The 24,368-nt window shown below is 29.4% G+C and overlaps 1 non-coding gene across 1 annotated transcript; it reads left to right on the top strand.

The window, feature by feature from the left end:
• The first annotated feature begins 7,351 nt into the window (after positions 1 to 7,351).
• TRNAV-AAC (transfer RNA valine (anticodon AAC)) lies at positions 7,352 to 7,425 on the top strand. Its single transcript has one exon. It is a non-coding gene; the product is annotated as a tRNA-Val (tRNA).
• The last annotated feature ends 16,943 nt before the right edge of the window (positions 7,426 to 24,368 follow it).

Below are 24,368 nucleotides of genomic sequence, written 5' to 3'. Positions count from 1 at the left end.
ATGCGTCAGACTTAGGATATGGGGGGATACTTAAACAAAAAAATTTATCATCATCAAAAGAACAAATTGTCAGGTATCATTCAGGTATTTGGCATCCAGCCCAACAAAAGTATTCAACTGTTAAAAAAGAAATTTTATCAATAGTCTTATGTCTTCAAAAATTTCAAGATGATTTATTTTCAAAAAGATTTTTAATTAGAACCGATTGTAAAGCAGCCCCTTCTGTTTTACAAAAAGATGTTAAAAATTTAGTTTCAAAACATATTTTTGCAAGATGGCAAGCTTTATTATCATGTTTCAATTTTGAAATAGAGCATATCAAAGGAGAGAAAAACACATTACCAGATTATCTTACAAGAGAATTTTTACAGGAAAATGAGAAAAAGCGTTAAAAGCTCAAAAGATCAATATGGATCTCCTGTGAGATCTAATCCAGACAAAACTATTATCAAAACTGGTCAAACCAGTACATCAAGACAATTATCGGCATGATCGACAACCACAAGAAAGTTACCTAGTTCTCTCAAGACAAAAATTCCTATATCACCCAATAAAAAAATCTCTCTCAATCCCTCATATCTACAAGCCACTAAATCTCCTTTGCTCAACAAATTTAACCCTCTCATAGCCTTAGGATCAAGTCCTGAGCCACAAAACATTCCTTCACCTTAAAAACAGATATCAAAAATTACCCCTCCAGTAGATACACCCACTGGATCTTACTCTTACCACGAAGATTATATCCAAAAAGATCACGATCTTGACATCATTATAGTCGAACCTGAGTGGAAAGATTTGAGCCCATTAACCTTGTCCACAAAGCTATTTACTGACCAACATCATTACCCCCCTTACTACCATAAAAGATTATTTTATGAATTTATTATGGTAGACACCGATTCAATAAAGTTAACCCACACCAAAGATGAGCTAGGCTCTATTCAATTCTCAAAAGTCAAAATTCAAAAGATCCTTACACCATCTGATTGGAATCAACCTTTATACCAAGCAAAATCCTTTTCCAGAGAATTCCAACCTCAAAATTATACCTATTATGATTACATGTTAGCATGGACCAATATGCTTTACCTCCAACCTAAAACCCATTCCTGGTTCTTCTGGTTTCGCAGGAGAATCTCATTAAAATTCCCAAAATGGTTTCTCCAATGGTTCCAAATTTGGGGACCCATAAGAGAGATATTTCCTCCCGAAGTATCTAAATATTATGATTATTTTAAATCAAAAACCACCTTTCAACAAAGTTACAGATTAATATCCTTTGTAACTTCACAAAACATCACCTAGATTGCAACTTGGGATTACTTATATAGACGATCAAATGAAGAAAGTTCTTGGATTCTCACAAGAAATGTTAAAGTAAAATGGTGGAAAAAGTTTGACATTAAATTATTAAGCAAGAAAAGAATTGATGAATAGACAAGAAACAATTCTTTGACAACAATCAAGACTTCTACACATGACAAAAAATTATCTGATCAAGAAGTTTAATTCTTAGCTGATAAAAGAATGATTATGGCAGAACTAGCATCTGTTACGTCTCAAGAAGAATTCAAAGAAAGATTAAAATTAATTCAAGCACTTCAAGATGGTTCACAACCCGAAGAAACTGGGTCTTCAAATTCAATATCTACTAATCCTTATCTTCGTAATGAAGATATGTTTAATTAAATCACTTACAAAAGTAAAAGCACAATTATTATGCCAAATGTCTCATCTGTCACGTCAAGACAAGCCCGTACTTGCCAACTTGTTTGCCATTATCAAGAACAGTTCTCCACAGTTCTCCACTATTGTACTTTTTCTACTTTCCAGTCTTGCCCTTCGATAATGAGGTATTTAATACCCTCAATTGTAATTTAGTATTCTATAGTTTGCCTATTTAAGGAGAAGTTCTCCTTCCTTGTAATCATCGAGTGTTTTCAAGTTACAAAGCTTGTAAAATATCACTTGCTATAAAAACTTTCTTTTGAATCACTATCTTCTTCAACCTCTTTGTAAGTATAATTTTCTTATAAACTCTGATAATTTCTTATTTATAAATATGATGATCTTATCTGCGCCACTTTTGGTATCGATAATAATAATGATAATAATAATAATTATATTAATAACAATAATGATAATAATAATAATAATAATAATAACAATAATAATAATAATAATAATAATAATAATAATAATAATAATAACAATAACAATAATGATAATAATAATAATAATAATAATAATAATAATAAGAATAATAATAATAATGATAATGATAATGATAATAATAATAATAATAATAATGATAATAATAATAATAATAATAATGATAATAATAATAATAATAATGAGAATAATGATAATAATAATGAGAATAATAAGATAATAATAATAATAATAATAATAATAATAATAATAATGATAATAATGATAATAATAATGATAATAATAATAATAATAATAATAATAATAATAATAATAGTACAAGCATTATTAACACTCTTGTTATCTTGTCATTTTTAACCTTCTTATTCTAAATCCTGCTTTGCTCAATAGTTTCTTATAATCTTGTCATTTTTAACCTTCTTTGTGGGGGAGTAGTAGTTAAGGTTATACACTCTTGTTGGTAGTCTCAGCAGTAAAACCCAAGTGTGGTAGTGAGTCCGTTGGTCAGCCATGGATAGAGGCTAAGTTGTTACACCTGTAAAAGAAGCGTAAAAAATGTCAAGGTTATTTGATTCTATTAGTAATTTAGGATTAAAGAATAAAAACAATCAAGTAGTTATTAGGAATCCTAGTCAACAAGATGCATCCTCATCAACTTCACAAGGCATGATAGAACAAGAGCTTAGAATAGTAGAAATAGAAAAATCTCTCCATAATTGGTCAATACCTTTAGTTAAAAAATGTGAAATTTATAAACAACATAGTATATGGTCTACTAATCAAGATGAAGTTCATATATTAGAATATAGTTATCCAGGAACAAAGACTAACAAGATTATTAATTTATTAGAACAAACAGTTTTAAATGAGCACATTAGAAAGGGGTATAATTTTATACACCTAGGATTAATTCAAGTAGCAGCAAAACCTAATTATAGATTAGGAGTTAATAGTCCCATATTATTGTTACTTGGAGATCTTAGAATGAAACAGTTTAATGATTCAATAATAACAATATTAGAAAGCAACATGCATGATGGTCCTGCTTTTTTTAATTGTTATCCAAATTTTTCAATGAATATTAGAAATGACAAAACTTGTAATGCTTTAAAATTGTATGTCAAAATTCCAGATGAGATATTAGATGAGGAGTCAGGACCAATACAGATAATCTTTAGAATTTATTACAAGGTAACTAAGATTGATTATAATTATAAAGCTTTAAGGTCTTCACCTAAAAATGAAATTATTTTAGTTGAAGCCAATTTAAAAAAATCCTCTATACAGGTTCCAAGACGTCTTAGTAATGAAGAAGTTATTAGTAAAATCCCTGAAGATTGGTATTTAGAAGATATAGTCGAAGAGCCTAAAATATACAACACCCAGGTTAGAGATATTATTCAAGAAGGAACCAATATTAGATTAAGAATGAATAGGTCAAGATCACTAAAAATACGAGAACCTCAAATGATTTATAAAGGTAGTGGTGCAAGACATTCAGTAGATGGTTCAACCATTAATATAGATCTTACCAAACTAGATATTAATTCAAAAATAGCAAAACTTGTTTATCATCACAATATAGAAGAATCTGAAGATTATAATCCTACTCCATCACAGGTATTAAATACTATTACTCGAGAAGAATCTTTTAGAATTGATAAAATATGGATTAATGAAGATTTTAAAGCAGAATACAATAAAGAAAAAAGAAATTGGTATTTTTCAATGTTTACAACAGAAAAAACAATAGAGTTTAGAACTTTATATTATAATTTTATGAGAACAAGAGATAAATGTTTACTTTTTTGATTGGATTGAAAAATTTTGTAAAGACAATAAAATAGATTATCCTTTTGAGAAACATATAAATCCTCTTTCAAATACTGCTACAAATTGGACGACTATTGATAATAAAACAATAAAATCAGAATATCCTCCTACGTTAGGAATAAAATTTACAATAGATAATTCAGAAATAGAAGCTAGTCCTTATAAGATTATAAATGAAACCGAAAAAGAAGTCAATAAAAAAAATATTAAAAAATTACATTCTCAGATTAATTACTCTAATGTTATGTTAGAAACTATGTCAAAACAGTTAATTAGAATAGAAAATCAAGAGCATTCTAGTAGTAGTACATCCACAGCCCTCATTAAACCCTTAGTTAAACCCATTTACCAGCTCAATACTCAGATAGAAACGATAAACCTAGAAAGTAGTACTGATAAAAAGATAGAAGAAATTAGAAAAAATTTAGAATAATTAACCTTAAAAAAATCTTCCTTAAATGTTATAGAAAACCTTTTTGTCAATAAGTTAAAAACCTATCCCAAACTTAAAACTTATTATCCGAGACCTTCTCCTGCTGATGTTCTTTATGAAGAACGAGGAGATCTAGTTCAAAATAGTTATTCAGGTAGTGATATATGTGAATGGAATATAGATGGTATGAGTGAACAAGGAATATTAGATTTTATTTGTCAAATGACAATGGCAGCTAGTGCTTACAAAAGAAGTGGAAATTCAGATAGAGCAACAGCCATGACTATTGTCCAAGGATTTATAGGACAGTTAAAAGGATGGTGGGATAATTTTTGCACTCCCTCTGATAGAGAAACAATATTAGGAGCCATAACAAATGAAAATGAAGAAGATGTTGTAGCAACTCTTATCTATACTATTATTCAACATTTTGTAGGAGATCCAAATATTTTTAAAGATAGAGTTGCTAGCCAATTAGCAAATCTATATTGTCCAACAATGTCTGATTATAAGTGGTATAAAGATGTTTTTATGTCAAAAATTACTCTTAGGGAAGATGGATTTTAAGGATTTTGGAAAGAAAGATTTATTGCAGGATTGCCAAAATTATTTTCTGAAAAGGTAAAATCAAAATTAGAAACTCATTTTGGTAACCCAATACCCTATCAAGCTTTAACCTACAGTCAAATCCATAGTATAGTAGTTGAAACTGGTATTCAAGTCTGTAATGATTTCAAACTTCAAAATAAGCTTAGAAAAGAAAGTACAACCAATAGGAAAGAAATAGGTAACTTTTTCCAACAATATGGAGTATAATCTATTAGAGCACCAAGTGCCCAGCATAAAAAATAGAATAAGAAAAGAATAACTTAGCCTCCAGAATTTTTCCAGAAAATTACCATTACCTTCCTACCTACAAATCCAGAATTTTTTATGAGTTTATTCTGATAGATACTGATTCTATAGAATTAACCCATACCAGAGATGATCAAGGCAAAATCCAATTTTCAAAAATAAAAATTCTCCGAATTATTACCCCCGATGAGTGGAACCAACCTCTTTATAAAACCAATGACTTTACAAGAACCTTTGAGCCTCAACAATATTCCTATTATGGCTATATTGATGCCTAGACCAATTTTCTCTATCTACAGCCAAAAACCCATTCTTGGTTTATTTGGTTTCGTAGAGGAATCTCTTTAAAATTTCCCAAATGGTTTCTTGAATGGTTTGTTAAATTTGGATCTATTAGAGAAATCCTTCCTGATGAAGTCTCTGAGATTTTTAATTATTTCAAACAAAAAACAACATTTTTAACAAGATATAAGTTTATATCCTTTATAGCCTCAAAAAATATTACTTGGATCATGTCATGGGATTACTTATATCGACAGCTTTATTCCAACAATAGTTTGTTACTCTTGACAAGATCTATCAAAGTCAAATGGTGGAAAAATTTGATATCAAAATGTTAAACCTCAAGAGGATTCATGAATGGGTAAAAATAAGTTCACCATCTATTACAACCAAAGCATCAAAGGACTTAGATGAAGAAACAAAGTTTTTAGCTGAGAAAAGTAAGATCATGGCCGAATTAGCATCAGCTACAGAACAAGATGAATTTGAAGAGAGATTAAAGTTAATTCAAGCAATGCAAGGTCCATCTCAGAAAGAAGAATCTGGATTGTCAGACTCCGTTTTCACTAATCCTTATAGTATGTCTGATTGAAGATTTCAAAAAGACAACAAGATAAGATTCTCAAGAGATAAGATGATGATTCTCAAAAGATAAGATGTTCAGACCACAATATTCAAAATGCTTCTAAGGACAAGATTTTTCGAGATCCTTCTGCCATAGACAAGACATAAAGAAAATGTCCCTATAATTTCAAGACATAAAGAAGATTCCCTTATCACTTCAAGATATAAAAAAGATGCCTCTGCCATTTCAAAAGATGTTTCTATCATCTATATCTATAGACTAGGGTCCTTTATAATAATGTTTGTACTATATTTCATTTTCCAGCTTTGCCCTTAATAATTTAGGGTATTTAATACCCTTATATGTAAATTAGATTGGTAGTGTTGGCTATAAATAGGACTCTTGGATGTATACCAAGGAATCAAGTGTTTATGAAGATAATAAAAAGTTTGCTTTGCTATCTTCATTTCTTGCTATCTTTCTCTACTCTTTATAAGTGTTTCATCATGATCTTGTTTTCATTATAATCTTGATTAAGTGTTCTATGATATCTTTAATATAAATTGATCATAAGTAGAAGGCCCTGCCACCTTTACTTGAATTAATTTATATTGTGTTTAAAATGATAATGATATTATTAGAACATGGATATATTCGTATTACTTATCATGAAGATCTATATCCCCGTTATTCAATTAATATTCATCAATATGAAAGTGCCATTACCTTCTCTGTTACTATTAATTCTCAAATCCTTGTTAATTCAAAAGAACATGGTTTAGCTTCCACAATATTAATTTTTTCATGTAAAAATTTCAATATATGCTCATCGAAACATGTAAACAAGCACGTAAATTAATTATCTATCATAGTAAACAAACACGCAAATCATCTATCCTCCCACATGTTATATTTTTAAATAAATTATATAAAAAGTTAGATTAAAATTTTGTATTTAATAAAAAAACTACCTAAAATTACTTTAACTTAGAATCAATTTTAAATCCGAAATTAATTCCTCAACATAAAATTAAAAATATCTTTTTTACCTAAAATTACTTTAATCGATATTTCAAACGCGATTTTAGAGAATTCAATGTAAAATGAACTCGCGTAAAAAGTTAAGCTACCATATGACAGTATTTACTTTGTACAAGTCCCTAAAAGGTTTTAATTTAAATTAAATATTGAACAGAAAACATAAACAAAAGGGTGTCGTGGTGTAGTTGGTTATCACGTCAGTCTAACACACTGAAGGTCTCCGGTTCGAGTCCGGGCGACGCCATTTCATTTTTATTAAACGTTTTATATGTTTTAACTTTGCACTGTATTTTCTCACCTTTTCTGGTGTTAGCTTTTCATTATAATTATTAATTACTTTAATTAGTTTCCTTTTTTTGTAATAATTATTTTCGTTAGATACTGCATCCCCATAAAATTGAGTCGTCCAAATAATAGTTATAGCCAGAGAACGGATCCATTTTTTTCGAGAGTGGACACATTTATCCTCACTACTATTTCACACAACATAATTTTTTATTTTAAAAAATAAAAATTATATGTTTAAATTATTATATGTATAAAATATAGATTCGAAGAAAATATTTATTTATTTGATGTTTATCAAATTTTTAAAAGAAATTAATTCTTTTATATAATAAAAAATATTCTTTAATAATGAATCAATTTTTTAAAAAAAATTTAATTATAATATATATATATATATATATTAATACTTACAAATATAATGTGATATATTAAAAAAAACAATTTTTGATAAAATAAAATTTGTAGTATGCATGTTTACCTTTTGTGTTTTCTATTTATTTTATACGTTGATTAAAAAAATCAAAATAGTAAAATTGTATATGTTGATTAAAAACAATCACAATAAGAAAAATTGAAAGATTTATGTTTCATTTATAATTGTTATTATAAAATATATTTTAAAATAAATTATCATCTAAAAATATATATTAGATATTAAAAACATGTTTATATCATAAATAAATTAAACTTGATTTTTATAAAATTTAACATATTTATTTTTATATTTTGAATAGTATTAAATTATTATAAAATAGGTCTTTAGGATTGTACCCAAACATTTAAAAAATGTCTGATAGATAAATAAGTCATACTTAGGATATATATTTTTAAAGAAAGTTAGGTTCAAACCTACTAAATTATAATAAAATCTAGTCTGACCTAATTTATTTTCATCTATAATTGTAATCCTAGATATAAAAACTTGTAAAAAATAATTATAATATATTTATGTCTATAAAAGTTATATATAAAATTTTTAATACTACAATATATAAATAAATATTGTCTCTACTATCTAAAATTTCTGGATCCGTCACTGGTTATACCTATTTTTATTGAAATTGATTTTTTTAAAAGAAGTTTGTGAACTCTTGGAAAGAGATTTAGTTGACAATTAGTATTTTAATATGTGTAATGTAGAAATAAAATATTTATTATATAATTAAAATCTAAAATAAATTATATATAAACTAGTGAGGTTGAGTCACTTCATATCTCTACATGTATTTTATTTAAAGTAACGAAATCAAGATACTTTATGTCGCTATATATATTTTATTTTAAAATTAAAAAAAATAACTCGCTTAATACATGATCATGAAAGAAATAAATTTTTTAAAATATAACAATAATTTTGTATAACAAAGTTAACAATAAATGAAAGATATAATTAAGATAAAAAAATTTAATTTATTGTTTATAATTAAGACCATAGATAATATTAAAATTTCTATTTTTTAATTACAAAATTCTAAATTATTTTACTAATATTTTTTTTAAAATTTTTTAAATAAATCATTCTAATGTAATAACTCACTTTTTTTTATAATTTCTTTTTGTTTTTTTTTTTTTTGACTTTTTTATAATTTAAAATTTTAAAAGCACTCCACAACTTTTTTTATATTATTTTTTATATTTATTATTGTTATTTATAAACAAATGTCATATAATAGCACACTAAAAAGTAAAATGTAACGTAATTCATCTTCATCAACTTTATAGTTGTTTATCAAGGCATATCACAAACATGGCACAATTAAAAGAACTATTGAATCAAAATACAACATTATTAACTTCACAATTGTAAACTTTCACTTCTTGCTAGCCTCTTTATCGACCTATAATTTTTCAACAAACAAGTTAATTAATAAATCCTAACACCAATTCATTCAGAAAACCAAAAAAAAAATATTTCAAAAACTTTTGCTTTATCCTTTTTAACATCTCTTGCATTAAGATTAGCTTCACAGAATGATTTTCTAAAATAATTCATGTAAGAAAAATATTAACCTAAAAAATGACTCAAACCAAACCATACCTTTATTAACTTAGACATGTTAGGATCCTTAACCTTCTGTCCCTTTAGATTTGAGTTTCTTCCTGCATAGATTAAAACTAATAATAATAACCACATAAAAAGTTAATATAAGCAACATTGCACTACTATATTTGGCTACCCAAATGCTTAAGCACACCATTGGAATTAGAATTTGGAAACTACCATCATCGTTAGAACAAAGCTCCAAGCTCCAAAAAATAAAAATAGATAATTAATCTAGTAACTATACACAAAATCATGTATGCTAAGACCCAAATGCATAGAAACAACCACAAAATAGTAAATGAATTACCGAGAATTTTTGGATTCTTTATTTTACTTTTATGTGGTGAGATTTATTAATTAATAATCAAATACAAAGATGTGATTATTAACCTTCAAATAACATTAAAGATCGAACTTCTCAAGTTTTCTATATGGTTTTCATCAAAAGTTGAGAAGCAAAAGCTAAGGAAAGAGAAAAGGGTCAAGAAGCATATTTGTAAGGGCAAGATGCAGAAGGATCCTTTGTCAATTTCTTGGCCTTCTTTAAGATGTGTGTGTTTTGACTCCATGGCTAATAGTGTTAAAAAGAAAACTAAGAAATCAAATGCAAAAACCAAAGTCCAAAAGTAATTATAAATCATAAAAGTTAAGCATAGATTACTCTATATTATTTGGCACCAAGGATGTTTGTTATCCAAAACCATTTGATCCATGTTGACATTTTTTTGTAAAAATACCTAAAATAAATTTATCCTTAAAAATATATATGGAGAAAATCTATTATAAACAATTGTTGCAGAATTGAAGAAGAAAGTGTTGCTTATGGTGAAAAAGGATTAAAAAAATCACCGATTAGAACCCATTTTTAACTATAGACAAAATCAAAACTTTTTAGGTGAGCTACCAAGCAGAGATCAAGAAGTCACTTATCAACATTAGCTGTAGAGATTGGTTTTGCTTTAAATTTCAATTTGGAAGAAAGCAAAACTTTGTGTTAAATCTCACATCTGGCCACTTGGTTACACATCTGTGGAGTAAGTTCCTCAATAATACCCTAAATTGCTATTGATGGTTTACCAATTCTAACATTTCAAAACCTGTAGAAGAGCTCATTGTACATCCACTCATCATTAAAACAACCAAAAGTGGATCAAGCTTTGAAAAACTAAAGAAAACAAAATAAAAGTTTCAAAATACTTACTATGATTATCATAATATTAAGTGATTATTAAGACAATCAAAGGTATCATCTATAAGCTTAAAACTTGACTCTATTCATAATTTGTCACCCACCCCCATTTAGAATACTTTAATTCATAGCATAAAAAGATACAGAAAACATAATTGGACGACATTTAAGCAAGCCATCATTTGTGTACCTTACATGTATATGTGAATATCCATTTGCACCCATAAGATTGTTAATGTGAATGATTTTCCCCATCCCATGTCCTCACAAAATAGTTAAAGGAATCTAAATGTTGCTTCATTAATCCCCTAACCTACCAAATCATGAAGTGTTAAGAAGTTATTGCTTTATTGATCACTCATTGAGATGCCTTGAGGAACTCAAGAAGAAATCAGAACTTGTTAACACCTGATTTTATTATAGTTAGGATCCTTTAGACAAAGCTAGAATCAGTCAAAGAGTCACCAGCAGGCATGTTGTTTCCCCCATTTAACCTTTGTTCACAAAAACCATAATATTATCATATACAAAAGTAATTAAAGATTAAAAAAAAAAAAGAAGCAAAGAGCCAGTTGAAACCACGTTTGTTAGGAGAAAACATGAATAACCAAGTTGGAGAGTGTGCAATTACATGTTATAAAATTCAAAGCCGCAAACCAAGCAAACGTTAGTGTGAGCGAGGAAGAGTTGTGTGTTGATGAATAACGTGACATTTCATTTCCAATTATATAAAAAAATGAATTATATTCAAATTTTAAAGGAACAATTATGCTAATAATTGAGGGGTGAAGATGTCTAATAAAATGTGGAAAGTTGACCTCATGTCCTAAGGTAGGCCTTACGTGAAAAAATATCATCTAACATAAACACAAAGATGATTGGTCTGAAACTATATGAGTCTTGTAGAACAACTTTTCTCACATTCATTTATTTATGCCCTCCTTGGCACCACTGTAGTAATCAAATAGTAGAAAAATCTAGTATGCAGAGGTATTAAGCATCCTTGCTTCATACAAAAGGGGAAAAAAATGGATACAAAAACATAAAGTATAAAATAAAATGAGAAAAAAGTTAAATGAATTATTAAATAATGAATAAATATAGATTCAATTGCTTAATGTTTGAGTGATTTATGTGTAATGAATTTAAAGAAGCATAAGGAGACCAAATGTTTGCAATGTATTACCAAATAATGAAGTAGAAATCAAAAGTTATTACTCATTTAGTATGCACTAACCTTTTGCATGTTGGTGCACCTCTGTAGTCTTTGTTCCTCACTACACAACCTATAGCAAGTATTATATCATTCACCACTATTTTCACTAATTAACTTCAAAGAATACATGCATAAGAAGGTTGGGGAGGAGGAGTTGATCAATGCTTGAGGAAGCTAATAGAGAAGACAACAATAGCCTATAATAATCTATAAATTGTCAAAAAAAAATTAAACTTAATCAAAAGACTTTATTCGATTATTTTGTCAATCTTTGAATAAAAAAATTATTATTATTAAAGATAATCATGCAAGAAACATTTTGAACAACGAAAATAGGTAAAGAAATTCAAATGGAAATCGAATAGTATAAGTAATGATACTAACAAGAGAAAAGAAAAGTGACAACTTGGACATGGTGAAGAAATTGGTCCAATGTGAAGATAGAGATGGATTTATAGATACATAATTCAGAAGAGATGCAAGAGAGAGTGAAGAGGTTGAATAAAAATTGGGAAGAAGTGCTGTTACATTTTAGTGTTTTATTTTACCAATGTGTGTAAGAAGAATATGTTTGAAACTGAAAGTGAGGGGAAGGAAGTATGAGAGCAATTATAACTATAAAAAATTTATTAAGGGCATCAAATAGAACAAAAAAATTTATTAGTTTAAGAATAAAATATATAAATAATAAAGGGTAAAATGATCCTAAAATTTGTGGAAACCAAAATCAGGTATTCCATTTATCTATTGTTACAGATTATAGATGTTATAGATAACATATTAAATATTATTATCTCTTATATAATTTATTTAATTATTTTTTTACATGTTAATTAATTAATTTAATTATCTCAATATTCCAAAATGAACCACAAATTTTTTTTTATAATTTTATCATTTTTCTATAACTGCAAAGCTTATCATTTATTTAATTATTTCTGCAAAAAAAATTTGCACAATGTGACATTTTTTTAATTATTCTATTAATGAGACAAATATTGTGAACATGACAGTTTTTTTATTCCATGAGTGTGGCGATTACTATCATTGATTCTGAATAAAAATTCTAAACGTGACAATTTGTATGAGTGTAAAATTGTGAAGAGTTTCAATATTAAAATTACTATTTTGACCCTATACTAAAAAAATAAAATGTTTTATTAGTGAGTAAATATAAAGGATAAAAATGGAATAATGAAATGTGTACACTAAAATCAAATATTGACTTTATCCGTTATTATAGATATAAAAGTAACTTGTCTATTAGACTAATTTGTCTATTAGTATAGATAATGCATTTTTATTATGCTAAATTTGACACTACAAGAAAAAATAGAGTTAGCGTGGGTTATTTTTGGCATTACCCGCAGTTGAAACTTCTGGAAAATGTATTTTCTGCGGTTGTGATTTTTGTCGGGAAAGCATCCGTGGCAACGATTTACCAGCGGTTTTTGACAACCCCCGAAAATGCATGGCATACCTGCGATTTTCTAACCCTCGTTAACGACATTGTCAATATCTGCCATTTACAAAACCCCCGTATTTTACCAAGGGTTGTAAACCCCCATTAACACCATCATCAATTCTGATTGTTTGTGACCCCCGTAATTTACTACGAGCTTTAAACCCCCGTTAATGTCGGCACATTACCTGTTGTTTATGTAACCCCTGTAATTTACCAAGGGCGATAAACCCTTGTTAATGTCACACTATGTTTTTAATATCTTGTTGGTACTTGCAATTTTTAAATCCCTGTAGCTTATGAATGGTTTTTAACCATCATTAGCATCTTAATTGGCTGATCAACAAGTGATACTTTCTTGGAGTTCATTAACCCCTATTAATTTTAAGTTTTTCCATTGGTTTTTAACCCTTGTTAATCAATTTTTTTAAATAAAAATATTTTTTTTATTTATCTTATATATTTTACCCATGTATAATATTTCAATCTATATATGAATTTTGAAATGCACAAGTTATATAAATATTAAAAAAATAAAATGAACAAACAATTCACAAATTTAATATATTAATAAGCAAATGTACATAAACAAGTCATCCAAAAAAATTTGTAACAAGCAACATCCATAGTTTAGTAATATTCATAGTTTAGTAATATCCAAAATGACTTTTAAGAAGTAATAAAAACATATCCAACAAAATATTAATTTTCCTAAAACAAAAAGGTCAACATCTCTCCCTAACAAATATAGCTCTATTGTCTATCTTGAGAATTTGTTGGAGAATGATTAGGGACATTAATTGTTGTGCACTTCCTTGGTCAGATGCCTAAAATTAAATATAAAACTTAGTTAGAAATATAAAGTATATTTTAAAATATTTATAAAATTAATTCAAATTTAAAATATTACCGGTGAAGATTGAAATATAGGGAAGTCAAGAAGCCCTTGACCCTAATAATTCAGTGCAAAAAAATTCATCATTATCTCAAATCTTTTATTTTATTCCTCTATTTTCTTATTTTGTTCAACCATTTGTGATTTCAATTCAATAACCTGTTTAAAAAAAATCAACATAATTAAATACATAAATAGAAATAAAAATCATACCAATATTAAACGTGACAATTTATTTGTTTTCTTCAAAATTTTAAACCACAATAAGGTTTTAATTATACATATAGTTGACAACATGAAAAAAGTCTCATAAATTCCAACAAGATCACCAAAGTATACCTAAAATATCACAAACTTTGTTAAAATTGACTTCAAATTAGATCTACAATGAAAATTTCTTATTATACAAATATTGCCTCTTTAGGAATCAAAAGAAGCTAAAGCACAACTTGGGAACAACAAATTCAGTGATTATCAAAGGAGCACAACATAATCAATGATGTTTATCTAGATATTATTTCAAGAAGAAAGACAAATATGAAATTAGAAAGCAAGAATTATAGAATGGGACATAAAACTAATCTTTATTTTAATGAATAACATCTAATTAGTATAAAGGAGAGACAAGACATAGAATGATATAAAAAAAAATATGATTCCCTACCTATTCAAGAGTAATCTTTCTTATTTAATTAATGATAAATGATTTATACAAGTAGTTACCATTCAATATTCTATTTTTTGGAGATCCAAAGAAGCTAAAACAACAATTTAAAGGAGTTAAAACCTAACATTGAAATTCTAAAGGAAATTGTAGCATACTACTAACCTTATTTTGTAACTCTCTATAAGAAGGCGAAGATGAGGATATCTCACTATACGAACGTACAGTGTGTCCAAACACACGGAATGGGCAAGGTCCTAATCCTAATCCTCGAACACGTCCACAATGTTCTTGACTTCCTAAAGTTTGAGCTAATGAATCTTGACTTGATATGTCTTTTGAAATGCTTCCACTCGATTCATACAATTTTTTCGTACATAAAACACAAAGAAACATGTTAAGTTAACCTCAAAAAAAACATTGAGCATTTTCAGCATTAATATAATTGAACTTACTCCAATTTCTTTGGCTTCATCATTCACAAATTCTCCATAAGCATGTTTATGTGTTGCTATTCATATTTCTTCCCTACTAACTTTGCGGCCACACTCTAATTCCTACAAAATCCAACAAAAATAAGAATTATATTTAAAAAGAGAAAGTATTATTTCATTATTAAAAATTAAGAATCATATATTTACCAACTTTTGCTTCTCGCGTGCAATGCTCATGGAACCACCTGTGTGAGGAATTGTTTGCTTCTTTCTATTATCTTTATTTTTCTAGGCTTTTTCCTAGTATTTGACATAAAAGAAATTTGTAAATACAAGTAAAAATCAAACATAAATTAAAATTTAATTTTACCTTAGTTTTTGAATCTATACGATAGTCAACAAAAGATGCCCATTGATCGTTATTTAATCCTTCTGGGACCATTGCAATCAATTGATCCCTATTACGAGTGTCCTCATCCCTTTGCTGCCACAATTCTTGACGATGCTCTCTCCATTTTATGTTAAGTGATTTGAAAATATAAGTCACGTGAAGATAATGCTCAACTTCAAACTTAGCCTTCAAAGTATGCGCCGATCAAAGTTAGAAACAATTTGTAGCACAATTGAATATATATTGTAAGTAAAATGCATAACCACTTACTTGAATGATGTCCTTAAGTACATTTTGCTTGTAGTCTTTAGGAATCTTCTTCCAACTAGTATAACTGATAGGGAATACATTAGTCTCTTGCAAGGTGACCTAAGAACCTATTTAACAATGCTCCACTATCTTCAATCGCTTGGTCTTCATCATTCCATTCTACAACAACCCTTTCATTAGAAGACAACGACCAAACATCATTCACCGTAAGTGGCTTTATGTTCTTTGTGCCTTGGTCATCTAAAAAATTATCAAATATATTAAAAAGATTAATTTAATGGTATATACGTACTAAGGCCAAAAACAAATTTTTCATAAAGCTTATAGAACATAAATTAAACTTTAAAAGTTTAAATTATAAAACAAAACATGTAGATATAAACACAACTAATATAGAAAAATGTACTAATAAATACATGCACACTAAGATCTAAAATAAATAAAAAAAACTAAAAATTCTAAGTGTTTATGAATGCCACACAACTACATAGCAAAACATTAATTTTAAGTTTCCAAATTGATTTTTATGTTTTTGAGTTATTTGGTAATAACTATAGAGAAAAAAAAACTAGAATGTTTTTACTAGAATTAAATAAAAAAAACATGTATATTATAACAATGAACTCTATTAAATAATAATGATATATAATACTTAATATAGTTTTATTTATTGACCCAACTGATTGAATAAATTTTGCTAAACTATGTCATACAATAATCTTGTAAAGTGCTTACCAATCACATCAACTATCCAGGCTCTCTTACAAGCTATAGGTTGTGATTTTTGAATTTCAATGTTTTCATTTACTTCCTCTTCACTATTAAAGTCAGACTTTGGTTCATTATTAGGTGTAGGCTGAGAACCAAATTGTGATGCAAGTGAAGGTTGATAATTAGACTGAGAAGCATGTGTCGGTTGAGTATAAGATTGAGGTTGATGTGTAGGATGAGAATCAAATTGAGATTCAAGTGGAGGTGGCAGGTTTAGTTGAGGTGCAAAGTTAGTTTTGTTGGTGGAAAATAACCTCAGCTTTAGGGTTCCTGTAAAGCCATGAGAATAATAAAAGTTAAGAAACATATCACATGCAATTAATGCAATTGAATATTGAATACTAAATTAAAATGTGACATGAGATATCTTACGAGGTTGACATGTCGGGGAAGGTAATGTTCTAGATTGATGTACAAGTGGGGGTGGAGGTTCAATACTAGGTTGTGGATGATGTGCATGCAACAAAGGTGTTGAGTATTTTTTTTTTCAATGTTGCTGGCTTCTTTAAGGTTCCTAACAACCAATAAATATTATAAATAAACTATTGAGGTGTTGTATTTAAATGTAATTTTAAATATTAATAGTTAGTAAGGAAACCTACTAGGATGAGTTGGAATAGGTAATGGTGGACGCATTGTACTATGATGAGTTGCTTGTGCAAATGAAGTTTGATAACTACTATTATTAGGAGTGGCTGGAACTTGGCTAAAAGAGTCATTTTTGGTCCTATGTGGTGTTGCACTAGTCTTCTTGGTGTAAGGTTTCTTCATCTTCAAAGATCCTAAAAAACAATAACAGTATTCCAAGACAAACACAAATTAAATAAGTAACATAATGCATGCATGTTTATATGATAAAAATGACAATTAGTAAATAAGACAATAACTTTTAGTAAAGAAAATGAATATTAAAAATAAGACCTTGTTAAATGTATGTTTTCTTCCCCTTGTGGAAATAATATTTCCAAATTTTGATGTTCGAATGGCTCACATTCATGGAAAATAACACTATCATCTTCACCCATGTTGTATAAGTCTCGTGGCTTTATGTGTATAGGTATGATCCAATTTTTATGTAACTCATCTTCTACATAATAAACCATTTGAGCTTCTAAAGCCTAGATGTATGGCTCATCATCATCATTATCACCAGTATGTATTAAGTGTGAAAAACTTAGAGATGTAAATCCTAGGTCATCAATTACAATTCCTCTACAAGTAGTTGTATTTTCCCTCATACATTTGAACAAAGTAACTGAGAATCGACTATGGTAGTTTAACTCAATTATGTCTACCAATTTTCCATAATAAGGAACACCACCAAACTGTATTTGATTGTCACTACTACTTGCATAACTCCTTGTCCCAAATGTGCCAAATATTCCACTGTTTTGTGTTTTAAGCCCCTGGTCTCGCTCCAATGTACAAAACTTGAGTCCATTGATATTATACACAATATAGCATTTTGCACAAGTGATTGGACCCATAGCTAAAAACTTCAAATCATTTGAATAGGATTCATTTGAGTCATTTCTTATCTAAATGAAAAAAAAGAATAAATAGTTATAATAGTTTTATAATACAAAGATTTGAAGTTCAAAGGTATAATTATACGTACACGACGTGAAAACCATTCAACAAATTCCCTATGAACTTTCTTGTCTATTTCAGAGGACGAGCATGTGTTTCTCCTCAATTGTCTTCGTAGAATGTCTCTAAATTCCCTACATGGCATATATAAATTATATTCTCAATTGTTGAAGTGAAAACCAATATTAATAAGTTATAAAGTTATAGTACTTACTAAAGAAATGGGTCAACTTGTGCACAATTAGTCAAGACATGACGATGTGCTTGTAACTTTTCCCTTGGAGATAAAGTAAAGTAAGTAAAACCTCCAACAGGTTTTCCGATTGGTGGAAACAAAGTGCTCACACTAGATGGCACAATGCCATCAGGTTCATCATCAACACGGCTTAGTCGATTGAATTTAGTCTCAATTCCATCTAAATATCTAGAGTAAAACGTTAAAATCTCTTCAGCTAAGTAACCTTCAACTATTGAGCCTGTAACACCCCGAATTTTTCTACTAATACTACGAATAATTATTATTTATTTTTGTATTTATGAAGATTGTTTCCTTATAATTATTTTGATTAATTAAATGGGTTTGATTGAAGTTTTAAAGATTTTTAATAATAATCATTTATGAAAATTATTTTGTATAATATTATTAATTATGATATTTTGTTATAATTATTATTTGAAGAAAATCATATTTTAAATTGTATTGATATTTTATTTTAATTTGATATATATATATATATATATATATATGTGTGTGTGTGTGTGTGTGTGTGTGTTATTTATTTATTTATTAATTAGTAATTTCAAATTTTCATAGCCCCGGAACGGGCTGTTCTACTTTGGGAACAGGCCGTTCCAACTCGAGCATGCATGGGTAAAATTTCAACCTAGAACGGACCGTTCTAATTTGGGAACGGGCCGTTCCAAATGTGGGTTAATGGAACAAAGTATTGACTCAGAACGGGCCATTCTAGTTTTGGAACGGGCCGTTCTAGGAGAGGCTTTTATACATGTTCTATGTTCCCAGAACGGGCCATTCCGGATTCAGAACGGGCCGTTCTGACCAAATCCTGCGGCGCATAAATGCGTTCCGGCACTCCAGGAAAACTCATTTTTCACTTTTAACCTTTTTCTTCTACACTTTCTGGAGACCAAGGGGAACCCGGAGGAGGAGTTCCTGCTTCAGTTTCAACCCCTGTTTATCCAGGTAAGGGGGGAGTGAGAAACCTTGCTTTGGGTATGGGAATATCTGTTGGGTAGTGGGATTGGCTCCCAATCCTGTGTTTATTTTATTTTTTGTATGCTTATGTATGAGGGGTTTTCCCCAATTGTATCTATTTTGCCTATTATTTTCTTATATGTAATTAATTGTATGAATTGAGATCTTTATGATTTTCTATGGAAAACCATAAGGGAATGCATTGGTGATTGTAGGAGAAGATGGTTTGAAGAGGTAATTGTATGAGTGAATTGTGTTGTTTTAAATATTTATTGTATGAATTAGAGTGCTCTGTGTGTTCCTGTGGGAACCCTGTGAGAAACAGGCAAAATAGGAATGTTTTCTGTTTTGCTATCTGATTGCTCTATTGTATTCCTTGTTGAATGTAATGTGTAAATATGTGATTAATTTTGAGAATAAATGTTTTGATATGATTTAGAGTGCTCTATGGGTTCCTGCGGGAAACCCTATGAAAAATAGGCAAAATATGAATATTTTCTGTTTTGATTTCTGATTGTTTTGTTATATTCCTTGTTTGATGAGATGTAAAAATATGTATTTAATTTTATAAATAAACGAGTTTTGATATAAATTAAAGTGCTTTGTGGAGGCTTTGTGAATATGATGAGATAATGTGATAATATGATATGATGATGTAATGTGAAATGTGATTGAGACATGAGATATGAAGATGTGATGATAATAATGTGATATGAGAATGCATAGAGTCTTGATTGACATGCATCATGTGCATAAATGTTTTTAAGGGTACGATATAGAATACACCGCCAGAGAAGGCCCCCTAGTGTAAAAGCTTTGGGAATTAGTCCTTGGGGATAACTCGGTTTGGAAGTCCCAGTCTCGCCCATTGGGATGTATCTTGTACGGCTTAGCTATCCCGACGAGACTCTGGTAGTATATCCTTCTAGTGAGAGTGCGCGGAGGGTGTGACCCGGCATGTACTCCTAGACTACTCTTCATGTATTGTTAGCGACTATATGCCATGTAATGTTTTACTGGCGCCACATGCATGATAATATGTAGTTTGTGTCCATGCATGTGCATTCTTATTATTAAGTGATGATAAATTACTATTTGTATGACTTGGATGATTGGATAAGCTATTGTTGTTGATTGATCTATGAGGTAAATGTATTGTTTGTGTTTGGCTATCCGGTGTGCGTTCCTACACCGTGAGCCAAAGTGAGATGTTTCTCACTCCCTTCTTTTGTGTTGTTTCTCTTGTTTGATATATAGGAGACCATCAGCAGCATGAGACTGAGGATGTGGACGATGGAGCTTAGGCTTCTATGTGGGATTTTGCTCTGATAGGACATGTGACATCGGGACATAGATAGAATTAGAATATGATGTTGTTTGTGTTTCATTAAAGTATATATTTTGGAAAATTCAATTTTTATTCTTTGTAATTTTATTTGCTATTTGGATTAAGTACATGAATGTGAATTCTCTACTCATATAATTATTGGAATTGGCGTTTCAATTTTAAATATTTTTTTTATCCAATAAGATATTTCTTTTTATTATTATTATTATTATTATATATATATATATATATGTATATATGTTGGTGTAGAGGGTGTCACATTAAGTGGTATCAGAGCCAGGTTGATCCAATCGGCCGTGAGTTATGAGTCTACTATGCTTGTTTGGTAGATGAATGATGGAATGAATTGATTGTGAAACTTATTGATATGCTAGGGTGATGATTGATTATGTTTGTTGTTTATTTAATTATGTGTATTGTTTTCTCAAGAATTTGGCTAATAGGCATGATATTGCTTAGATGACACTATTTATAATTGTTCTTCTTCATTCTTATGATTGCTTATTTGTTTGATACTTCTTGCTTACGTAAGAAGTAGTGGTTGAGTGATATCGCTTGTGTTGCAAGCATATGTGTGAGCAGTGGTAGACGAGATATTATGCTAATATTGTAGGAACTATTGAGGCCTTAGATTTGAGTAAGACATTGATTTTTTTTTAGTGTATTAAGAGTTTACGATTGGTGGAATTTTTGAAAGCTATAGTTGTAGCGATTGAATCCAAGGATGATGTATGTTGAGAATTGGAGTTTTGTATTCTTAAGGAGAGATTGAAGTGTTGAAGATTTCTAGAGTTTGATGGTTGCATGTTGACCTTTTATGGTTTAGGTAGCACGTGAATTTTATTTTCTAAGCCTTTTGTACTGAATATGTGAGTTGTTTGGTTTAGATTTGTAGTGGGAAACTTTGATATGAATTTGAGGTGGAAAGGAGTAAGTTTGGAAGGATTGAGGTATTTTGTGGCCTAGATGTTGATGCGTTATTGTGTAGGGGATGTTTGCACTCCAATTATAGCTACTTTGGTGATCAAAGGTCTAGTTGTAAGCGTTGAATATATCTGTGGTGATTTTTGAATTTTTAGCCAAGAAGATGATCCTTTTAAAATCTCATGTCTCTCTAAGAGTTGTAGCTTATTCACTTAGCTTTCTTTGGTGATAGGTTGAGATCACGTGGATGAGTAGAACTCTCTATGTGTTGTTTTCTTTGATAGTTGTTGAAAGGAGAAGTAGGTTGTAATAATGTTTTCGGGTTAGTAGACAATTCAAGGATAAGAATTGATTTTGTTAAGATGTTTTGGGGTATTTTCATGTGGATTGAGAGGTTGTTTAAGGTTGTATGATGCTATGTGGTAAAGGTTGTTCATGTACATGCTTATGGATGGTATATATAAAGGTTTAAAGGTAATCTAATATGATTTAATATGCATGTATGTTGATATGTGGATAAATGACCTTAGGGATCAATTGGTGAATGTGGTATGGTTAGTGAGATTGATCTTAGGGTGTGATATGATCATATTGTAGTTGAGGGTGGAGATATATCCAAGACGATTGTATGTTAAGTTATTTAAGTATTACTATTTTATTTTATCTTATTTTATTTTATTTTATTTTATTTTATTTTTTTGATTGTATGAGATAAGTTTTCTAGTTCCTGTAAATTCCAGTTGAGGTAAACATGGATCTGTCTTAGGTAGAAGTTGTGTTTAAGTGGGGAGATATCTAAGCCAGTTAATGAGGATAAGAGTTTTATGAGGTTAGCTTATTATTATTGGAGATTTATTGAAGGAATTTCTAAGATAGCATTGCCCTTAACTACATTCACTAGGAGGAGTATTGTCTTTATGTGGGATAGTAAGTATGAGAGTAGTTCCAACTCTTAAGGCAAGATTGACTAGTGTTAATATTATTGGATTTTAGTAAGCCTTTTGTGGTATATAGTAGTACTTATAAGATGAATTTGGATGCATTGCTGATACAAGAAGGAAAGGTAGTAGCTTACGTTTCTAGGCAATTAAAAATTCATGAGAGGAACTACCTTATCTATGAGTTAGTGGTTATGATATTACATTAAGATTTGGAGACACTACCTATATGATTCTAAGCTTGAGGTATTTAATGATTGTTAGAGTCTTAAATATCTTTTGACCAAAGGAGATAGTTGGAATTTCTTAAGGACTAGGATTTTAATCTCAGTTGCTATCTAGGTAAAGGCAATGTGGTGACAGATGCCTTGAGTAGGATGATCTTTCATCTATCGTTTTGATGATTTAAAGGTTAAATTTGATTGAAGAGTTTAGAGATTTAAGCTTGATTTGTGAGCTTACCCTTAGAAGCATTGAATTGAGTATGTCGAAGGTGACTAATGAATTAATGGATGAGATTAGAGGAGCTTAAGAGTTAGATCCTTTCTTAGTGAACCAAGTGGAGAGGATTGGTAAGGGTATAGATAGCCCTTTTCAAGTGGAAGTTGATGGTGTTTCGTGGTTTCAGGATAGAATCTATGTGCCTAACAATCCCGAATTAAGGAAGAGGATCTTAGAAGAAGGCAATAAGAGTTCTCTTAGTATTCACTTAGGAGCTATTCAGATGGATTAGGACCTTAGGAGAATGTATGAGACTGGCGTAGCGGAAGCGTGGTGGTCTAAGGTGAAAAGAGGAGTACGGGAAGTATTGGACTCATGTGTAGTATTCCAGAAGTCTAAGGTGGAACACTAGAAAGTCAAATGCAGGAGACATATCCATTTTCATTTGCTTCAGGTAATTTCGGGGACGAAATTTTTAAAAAGATGGGAAAATTGTAACACCCCTAATTTTTCTACTAATACTACGAATAATTATTATTTATTTTTGTATTTATGAAGATTGTTTCCTTATAATTATTTTGATTAATTAAATGGGTTTGATTGAAGTTTTAAAGATTTTTAATAATAATCATTTATGAAAATTATTTTGTATAATATTATTAATTATAATATTTTGTTATAATTATTATTTGAAGAAAATCATGTTTTAGATTGTATTGATATTTTATTTTAATTTGATATATATATATATGTTATTTATTTATTTATTAATTAGTAATTTCGGATTTTCATAGCCCCGGAACAGGCTATTCTACTTTGGGAACGTGTCGTTCCAACTTGAGCATGCATGGGTAAAATTTCAACCCAGAACGGGCCGTTCCAATTTGGGAACGGGTTGTTCCGGATGTGGGTTAACAGAACAAAGTATTGACTCAGAACGGACCGTTCTGGGAGAGGCTTTTGTACATGTTCTATGTGCCCAGAACGGGCCGTTCTGGATTCGGAACGGGCCATTCTGGCAAAATCCTGCGACCTATAAATGCGTTCCGGCACTCCAGGAAAACGCATTTTTTTACTTTTAACCTTTTTCTCCTACACTTTCTGGA

Source organism: Cajanus cajan, chromosome 9 (genome assembly GCF_000230855.2).
Source record: "Cajanus cajan strain Asha chromosome 9, NIPB_CcT2T_4, whole genome shotgun sequence".
NCBI classification, from domain to species: Eukaryota; Viridiplantae; Streptophyta; class Magnoliopsida; order Fabales; family Fabaceae; genus Cajanus; species Cajanus cajan.
Note: the sequence above shows the minus strand (reverse complement) of the source record. Positions and strands in the feature narration are given on the sequence as shown.